The following is a 7,419-nucleotide window of genomic DNA, read 5'->3' as shown; positions in this document are numbered from 1 at the left end:
AATGAAGAAGAAAACAGATTTTTGCTTTTACATTAAAATTTACCTTTAAAAAACTATAAGTACAATAAAGTTTAAGTACTTTCTTTTAATTTTGTGAAACTTTTTTTTCGATTTATCAATAAAATTCAACTTTTATGAATTTGTACACCATAACGTTTATGTGGCTTAATTGTGTGAGCACAAGTGTATATTTGTGGTTATAGGAGTTGGGGGTAGCATCGAACCGATTTTATTTAATTCTCCGTAAAATTCATTAAGGTACCTAATATATGTACATACAATTACCAATTATATGGAATAAAATCAGCCGAATGTTCGAAAACCTTGATTTTAGTTATATCGGGGCTAGGCCAAGTTTTCGCTCAAATTTAACAATTTTGGGCACAAAAATACACTGTTATGAATAAAATACATTCTCTTATTTTCATTGGTATAACTCACATATCGATGGATATACAAGGTCTGTCGCAAAAGAAATAGGACTGCTAGCTAAAAAACAACAAAAAAATTATATTTTTCAAAAGTTATATTTTTTTATTCAAAGCAGTTTCCTTGTGCTTCGTTACAGCGTTTAGCCCGGTCAATTAGCATTTGAAATGAGTATTTCGGAGTCTTTCGGAGAAAAGGATTCTGTATGAATTTCATTTATATATCTCACACTTGAACCATCTTTTCGGTTAAATGTCAAATTTAGATAGATACAGCGGTTGTTGTTGTTGTTGTAACGGCAGAAATTCTCCCGAGAGACAGATACAGAGGTCCACATATCCGGTTCCTTGGGTCTTGAACAGTTTTTGTTGGTTTTGACAATTTTTCTTCGCCCATTGGCATACTTTAAATGAATAATTAGTGCAAATGTTTGTCAGGTTCTATTAGTTCTCTCTTAATTTGTACATTGGAAAAGAAAGAATGAGATGGAAAGTAAAATTGATTGCGTTGTAGGTGTTATTGGGCGTGGTTGCAGTCCAATTTCACACTTTAACATAAGAAAGTTAGAGGAATGGTGGGTACCGAATTTAGTTGAAATCGGTCGAACAGGTACTGAGATATGTGATTTTATCTAATAGTGGGCGGTACCACACCCAAAATCCGAGGCCGCTTCGGTTATGCCGTTTAAACTGTCGCTTCTTCCTCGTTTTTGGATTCCAACTACTTAAAAGTCTTTCGTATCTTCTTTCAATTCCTAAATTTAGAACACATTTATAAACCGGTATTCATAAATAGACTTTATTAAAAAAAATTTATTATTTATCCAATGGCTTTAGTAATTTGTGTCTCGCGATTCGGTTCCGCTATATGGTGTTAAAGGGCTAAGATTTCGTACTAAAAATATTTCAGACAGCTTTATCATTGTTTGACTCCGTTTTGTTTGAGCAAATTTTAAAGTTTTCTTCGATGAAAACGCAAGCCATGCGGCCGAAAATTGGAATCGGAACAAAATCGATTCATTCCTGAAGCGGATGAAAATGGGTCACTTACAACAAGGTCAAGTGTAGACGGCTTGAAAAAAAAAAAAAACATGGCGAGGATTGACGGCTCCCCTACGCCTAATTCGGGCCTGTCAAAAAGTGGACCGTCTGAAGGAAGCCCAGAACTGTTCAGCTTTGTTCAATAGAAGAGGATTTCTGTTCCCTCAATATTATTATTAGCTTTGTTTTAAGTTTCTTATCCATCCATTTTATAGTCTGAACCTGACATCAAGTTATTACTGCCTGCCCTGTGGAAATCACCTGTTCAAGACTTTTTTACCAACAGAGAGTCTTATGCAAGTAACGTAATGAAATTGTCTTCAAAAAGGCAACAAGTAATATTGTTGTTGAAACAGAACCGCAGAAAACATTCTGCCGATTCTGCCGCTACAACAAGAACAGAGAACATTCCTGAAGTAATTAGAGGGAACGCTGCCGAGTTGACAATGCCTGAACGGATAAAAATCCTGGATGCTTTATTAAAACCGCAACATTTAAGAAATATCATATTGCATACTAACTTTAAATCAAATAATCAAAATATTGAAAAATTGTATTTTTATAAGTCAAAATAAGAAAGAAATTATTGTTAACAATTTTAAAGAAATAACTAACATCAAAAGAAATATAAAAAAGAAAATTAGTTTTTTTTGCTTACTTTGAATACACATTTCTACCAAAACCGCAATGCAGAGCCTTGGTAAAATTGCTTACAGACATCCAAATAATTTACACCCAAATAAATTTTGTATCACAAAAAACTAAATAAACACACAAATTAAAATAATAAAATTTAACAGTAAGTAACAGAGATTTCAAGCTTGATTATTGTCAACGCCATTTGTTATAATCTAGAGTGTAGGACGACAATGTGGGGCAATCAATTGAACTGTCAGCGTGACAGCGTGAACGATCCGCCAGCCAGGCAGCCAGCCAGCCAGTGAATATGGCAATTCGAAGGCACGCCATCAACTACTTCAACTCACTTACGCGCAGTGTGTCCTTATTATTATTTTACTGTCGATTATTTGCTTTATTATGCTTGAAATGTAATAAATATCCACCCTCATCTGCGCTTCCACGAACTACTCGCTGTGCGCGACGATGACATGGCCGGTAGTTATGACTTTATTGCGACAAGCACATCATCCACCCACGGCCACGTTAAGTTACTCGCCCCGCATGTATGGTGCTTACTTACTTACGTCGCACCAACGTCTGCACCACGGCTTATGCATAAGTTCGTTGTTCAACTACTACGATGACGACAACAAGCCTTACTATAACGGTTCAAACATATGCATATACATAGTATACTCGTACTGCATGTACGTATTGTTTCGAGACGACGGTGTTGATGATGGGGCATAAGAAGCGTGAAATCGGGCGCATGAACTCACAAATTGACCATATTTGCAAATTGAACGCGTGAGCAAACGGGCGAATGAGTGAATATAAGCGAAGCACCACATCGCCCGAATTCAACAGCACAACTCACCCCGCACAGGGTAAAGCAGCGTCTCGTCGAGCGAGTAGATTGCGCCAAGCTACAGGCTCTAAGCCTCGGGCGCGGAAATGGTTGTTGTGTACGCAGTTAAAAGCCATTGTAAGCAGATTTAGTTTGTAATAAATGCCGTGTTTTAGTGGTTGCACTCCCAAATGGAATGGAATTTCAAATTGTCGTGTAACAACACTTTACAAACAAATTGCGGCTTGTCAACCTTCCGCAGGCGTGGCGACGCGCAAGCACTTTCTCACATTTGCTCACATTTGACTTTTCATAAACGTTGATTTTTTGGCATTGCGCCACATTCATTCACTCTCACTCATTCACTCAGTTAGTTAATTCACACAATGTAGTGTGTTAATTTGTGCACAAATTACAATTTACTTTTATCATATGGGCCACTAAATATTTTATAATGTTATTAATTGAATGTGTGTGACATTTAATGCTTATCCCGACTAATTGTTAACGGCACTGCTGCTTGATATAAAAAAAAAAAAAAAAAATTATTCTATATACTGTTACATGGTTGTACGTGCACACATCTGCTTTATAGGTAAATACAAATGTGCCTTACAAAAATGATTTCATGCATTTGTGCGCACATGCTGGCTTATACTACAAAAGAGTGTGCTTTGTATGTGGGCTTATCGAAAATAATTTCTCCGACTTTCCACCTCATAATTGAATTAATTGCCGAGTATTGTGGGTGTAAAAGCTTAACTGAAGGTTATGAAGAGCTGTAGTACTCAGTTTATTTAAGTATTAAATAAAAACAAGGAAAAGCATTAACTTATTTCACCGAAGCTATATACCCTGCACAATAATCGAAGAATACAATCTTGATTTTGATGGAGCAGTTTGTAAAGTACCTATATGCTATAGTGCTGCGTTGTAATCATCTGATATTGAAGCTTTGATAGGAACCATATCAAAGTCCATGCGAATTCCGTGAGATTGTCTTGTCAAAAAAAAAAAAAAAAAAAACAGTTTTTAAACCAGGACAGGATGTCCCGTTCATATGGCAGTTATATATGCTATAGTGCATATTTTACAGCTGTCTTAGAAAAAATCCATGCCAAGTTTCGTCAAGATATATTGTCAAATTAAAATGGGCACGTATAAGCTGTAGTGGTCCGAAATCGGCGATTCCGACTACATTACTACTTTATTGCACTATTTGAACAAGTTTAGCATAATAAATTAATCGCTCTCATTAATTTTTCCCACAATACTGCGTAATGTATGTATTAACCACTACCCACTAACCGCTAATGTATGTAGTTGCACACACATAAGCAAATATCTGTAGTTTCAATTTTATTTTCAATTGAACGCTGCCTTTTATGGGTGACTCTTTTTTTCCATTTTTGGCTTTGTACACGCATAACGAGCTAATAGACCTGCTATAAACTGTCACAATGTATGGATACAATTTAAATCAATTATGAAGCACCACTTTTCGTTCAACAAAACGCAACAAATTATTTATTAGAATTACTTATACATCTGTATGTAGTTTAAAAAGCACGTAAAGTTACTACTTTTATTGGCATGTTCATTGTGTGAGTGTTATTTACAATAATTACGATAGTAATAAACCAAAACTTATCACCCGGAGAATATGCTTGCCTGTTGAAATTGAAAATCAATCAATTTTATAGCTGCGCTGTTAAGTGGAAATGTTGTTACACATCAATTATTATTAACAACAGGCCAAAGAGGCGATAAAGCATACTTTAGTAACGTATAATAATAACGTGTTATGTCATTCAATATAAAGCAAATACAAATTTAATAATGCAGGCACTCATATTATCATATATTCATACAACATATGTATAAGTAAATTCTTGTGCATACGTTGGACTTAACCTTCCAGGTTATTTAAACAATTAATTTTTCACTTTTAGCATTATCAACGTTATCGAAACTTGAATGTTATCTAGAAAGTCGATTATGATAATATTTATTATTATAATATCAATACAAGTGGTGTTGATTAAAACACTGATTGCTGCAATAAATAATACACAATTTTGAGAATATTTGAAATTTTGGTAAGTACAAAAATAGACATTTTCACATTTACAGGGTTTGCTGTAGAAGTATTCTAAGGAGATAAGGGACTGTATAACTACTTATGAACTACTGTTTATTATTTTGATAAACAAAATTATGTACTTAAGTAGACACAATTGACAGATTGGCCTTTGAAGTGAGTTGTTTTTTTAGTACTGATTAAATTGTTAAATACAAATACAAACATACTCGTGTTTATGCAGTATGCTTGTCTAAACACGAATAAAAATAGTAAATGTTAGCTATCGAAAAATTATTTATTAAACAAGTGTCAGTAAACGATCAGTGCGCTAAATCACAAATCACAAATAACATTATATTTGTCATATCGTCACGTGAAATGCAAAATAACGTAACAACATTTTCGGGAATTTACAGTGGCATGAATGAAACACGAAATAAAATGGAACATGAATGAAACAAAATTTTAATATTGGTTAAAACTGGTTATATCTGAAAATGTTGAACATATGTGATATTATGTGTGTATGCGTAATCAATAAGACACTGAATTTCGAATTTTTTGTTGATACGTTATTTTGCATTTCAGGTGACGATAAACTCTTTTTAATATGCGAAATAAATATAAAGTATATAAATAAAAGATAAAAAGGGTATTTAAATATGAAAACTTTACAAACACCAACTTGACAGATTAAATGCACACACTTCAGCATAATTGAGAAGATCAAAAATACCAAGCATTTTCATGAACCCTCTGTGTTCTAGTATATTTATTAATTTTCCCTTAGCGACATTGTCATGGAACTAAACTGCTACATATTTGTGTATTTGTAGACATTTAAACGGAGAATCATCCTATACATCATCGAAGTTAGCCACCGCTCACAACAGTTGGCATACGTGTGGGCTTGACTATGCCTCGTAGTGGCTAGAGAAAATAGCGTATACTTGCACGCGCACATGCCTGCCACAGATGTTATAATATAGATACATCTGTACATACATTAGTAGGTACATTAACAAATGCAATATTTGTAGGTATGTGCATAACAAATTTAATAACCAGCGTTCAATACAATTCGGTTAATAGACTATTTTATAGAGCAAATTTTAAATTACTTACCATCGATTTTGACAAATTGTGTAATTGCAGCTTTTTTTGAAATATTAACTAACAGCTGTCTGTGCGGCCGTAAAAATAATATCCCGTCAATTACGGTGTTATTTGCAAAATGTCGGAAAGCACGAGTTAAATGATGATTGCTTTAATTAATTTTGTTGCCACATACACACGGTACTTGGTCAATTTGTTTAGCTTTTTGACTATATGACAATTGCACAATTCATTTAAGAGTTTGAAGTTAATTATTCACAATGTTTAATTTTTTAAAAGCTATGAATATTTATTTATTTGTACTTAATATACACTTATAAAATTGTGCTAAGAGTGTTGTACTTCACACACCAGTATCATTTATCGTTTGACAAACACTTGCAGGAAATTTAGATATTTACGACTGTTGTAGCTGCTAATAATCCATAGTTGCTAAAAGTGTTGCTCCGCCCAAAGGCGAGGAGGAATGCGGCGTGTCGAAAGCTGTTCTATGCTTGACCGCTTCCCTCCTGCTGCAATCGGTCTTGAGAATGGTATTCCCTTTAAATTGCTTTGTTCTCATCTACACAGACGTGCTTAGTTCAAGCGCGATTCTTTTATTTTATGTTTTGCCTTTTTCGCACTTTTGTTAATTAAACACTGGTAGTATAGCTAAACGCGTGGCTTCCAAGAATTTTCCGAAAATAATTTTTATAGCACTATTACTAAATACAATATACAACTTGCAACTGCTATTTGTCCGTCGCCCGTTTGCTCTTTGCTCACTGAATGCATATACGTTCAATACTTTTTCGCTTGTTTGCTTTTCGCCGTCGCTGAGCACCGAAAAATGCTATGAGGCAGATGGGGGAACAATTTTCTTTTTGCATACACTTTGCGCACGATATTGAGTTCCAACTTTCACACAAATATTCGACACTGTTTTGTTGTGATTGCGCGAATTTTTTTATAATAAACTGAAGGCAATATATATGTAGAATGTTTTTCACTAAACTTTCTAAATTTTATTAGTTTCGATTAGTAAATAATTAGTTCTTAACCGGAGCTCAAATTTTCTTCGCGCACTCAACAAAACAGGGCGACCATTTTGAATTTTCTACTCGCTCATTAGCAACTCGCTCTTACGTGACGAGATAAGTTGGATGTGTTTAACGCGAGTGTGTCCGGCAATATAATAAAGTTGCCGGTCGAAAATTTAAATAAATGCAAATACATATTTCTTTATAATCATTTAAAACTCTCTTTAAACAGAAAAACCAATAATAGTATGACAAAAGTAATGC

The 7,419-nt window shown here is 34.2% G+C and overlaps 1 protein-coding gene across 5 annotated transcripts in view; it reads right to left on the bottom strand.

Annotated features, from left to right (window-relative positions):
- The window catches only part of LOC108978352 (arginine-glutamic acid dipeptide repeats protein), a 57,042-nt gene extending 49,835 nt beyond the window's left edge, over nucleotides 1–7,207 (bottom strand). For all 5 annotated transcript variants that reach the window (XM_018948584.1, XM_018948588.1, XM_018948587.1 and 2 more), the window contains exon 1: nucleotides 6,146–7,207. The gene's annotated coding sequence lies outside the window, so the exon portion shown is untranslated. The remainder of the gene's footprint in view (nucleotides 1–6,145) is intronic.
- Nucleotides 7,208–7,419: the final 212 nt, after the last annotated feature.

This window comes from Bactrocera latifrons, unplaced genomic scaffold (genome assembly GCF_001853355.1).
Source record: "Bactrocera latifrons isolate USDA-ARS-PBARC rearing strain unplaced genomic scaffold, ASM185335v1 scaffold_120, whole genome shotgun sequence".
NCBI classification, from domain to species: Eukaryota; Metazoa; Arthropoda; class Insecta; order Diptera; family Tephritidae; genus Bactrocera; species Bactrocera latifrons.
The sequence above is the reverse complement of the archived record's forward strand: the minus strand, read 5'-3'. Positions and strand labels throughout refer to the sequence as shown.